Below are 1569 nucleotides of genomic sequence, written 5' to 3' on the forward strand. Positions count from 1 at the left end.
GAAAAATATTCTTTAGGGCCTGTGTGCATCTGGCTAATACCGAGCCAAAAAAAAAATCTGAAAAAATACCTTATCAGTATTTGGGGGGCATTTTAAAATCCAGATATAGAGTGGATTTCAGCTATCTGAAATGGCCAAGCCTGAAAAATCCCAAAAATATTCAGGATTTTTCAGGACCACCAGACAATCAAAATTAATAGGCATTTAAAGGGATTGGAGTCCCTTTAAATGCCTTCCGAGTAAACTCACCACCTGGAGAAGGTGTTTAAAGGGACAGTGAGTTCTTTAAAGACCTTCATATTGGACTGTGGCTTATACAAGGCATTTAGAGGACCACAATTCCTTTAAATTCCTTTCCCCCCTTCTATTGAAAGCAATAGAGGAGGGGGCATTCTTTGGGGGCCCATAGTTAATTGGACCCCCTAGTCCAATCTTTTTGAAACTTGGGGTGGGTTTTTTTTTTTTTTTTGTTTTTTAGGAGAGGCAGCAGCAAGCTACGCTGCAAATTTGGTGCCTCTACCTAAAAAAACACCCACTCAAGTTCCAAAAAGATTTGACCAGGGGAAAGTGGGACATAAATATTTGAATATATAAGTAGTCTGGGCAGGTGCTAACATTTAAGCAACTTCCTGTTTGTTAGGTGAGGCAGGGTTCTGACAGCGATTATTCCTCCTCTGTTATACTTGACCTGTAATGCCAGTTGTCATATTTCACTAAAAATAACCCAAAGTAGACTGCAAGAGTCTCCCACCCCCAAGCACTGGTATGTTTTCCAAGGGTCAGCGCAGGACAAGGGTCCAAGGCCAGGTCTACTACCAATACAGTGGACTGAGGCAGGTAGACCCGTACTCTGGAGGCCAGGTCTACCACCAATATAGTGGAAAGGGGCAGGTAGACCCTGGAGGCCTGGTCTACCCCGCAGAGGACAAAAAAAAAAACTCGATGGTACCATCGAGTTTTCAGCCCCATTGCCAGAGCGTCACCCAGCGTCACTTCCTGGCAATGGCATGCTGTGTTACAGGGAGGAATGGTCTGGCCGGGGAGCATGTTTCCCCTGCCGGATCATGGTAAGTACTTGGGAACCCTAGCATGGTACAATGCCAGAGAGTCCACCCTTCAAAGCAGCCATTTTCTCCTCCAGGGGAGCTGATCTCTGTCAACAGGATCAGTTGTAAAAGCGGGAGGACTCCAGGCCCCACCTGGAGGCTGGCAAACCCTAGCCGGGATGAAAGGTGCAAACTCTGTTTTCTGTACCATTGTAGATGAAGTCCTTCCGTGTAAACGGGCACAAGAGTTCAAATGCAGACAGAAACGGCCCTTTGTATTCCAGACTCTGAAGGACAACCTTTGTCTGTTAGTGTTGCCAACTCTGGATTGGGAAATGCCTGTAGATTTGGGGGCTGGAGCCTGGAAGAGGGAAAGTGTGGGGATGGGAGGGACCTCAGCAGGCCATATAGTGAGTCAAATAGACAGAACTTGTGACTGACCCAAGGTCATCCAGCAGCTGCAAGTGGGGAATCAAACCCGGTTCTCCCAGATTAGAGTCTGCGCACCTAACCACTACACCAA

Source organism: Gekko japonicus, unplaced genomic scaffold (assembly GCF_001447785.1).
Source record: "Gekko japonicus isolate JY-2015 unplaced genomic scaffold, Gekko_japonicus_V1.1 scaffold5168, whole genome shotgun sequence".
Taxonomy (NCBI): domain Eukaryota; kingdom Metazoa; phylum Chordata; class Lepidosauria; order Squamata; family Gekkonidae; genus Gekko; species Gekko japonicus.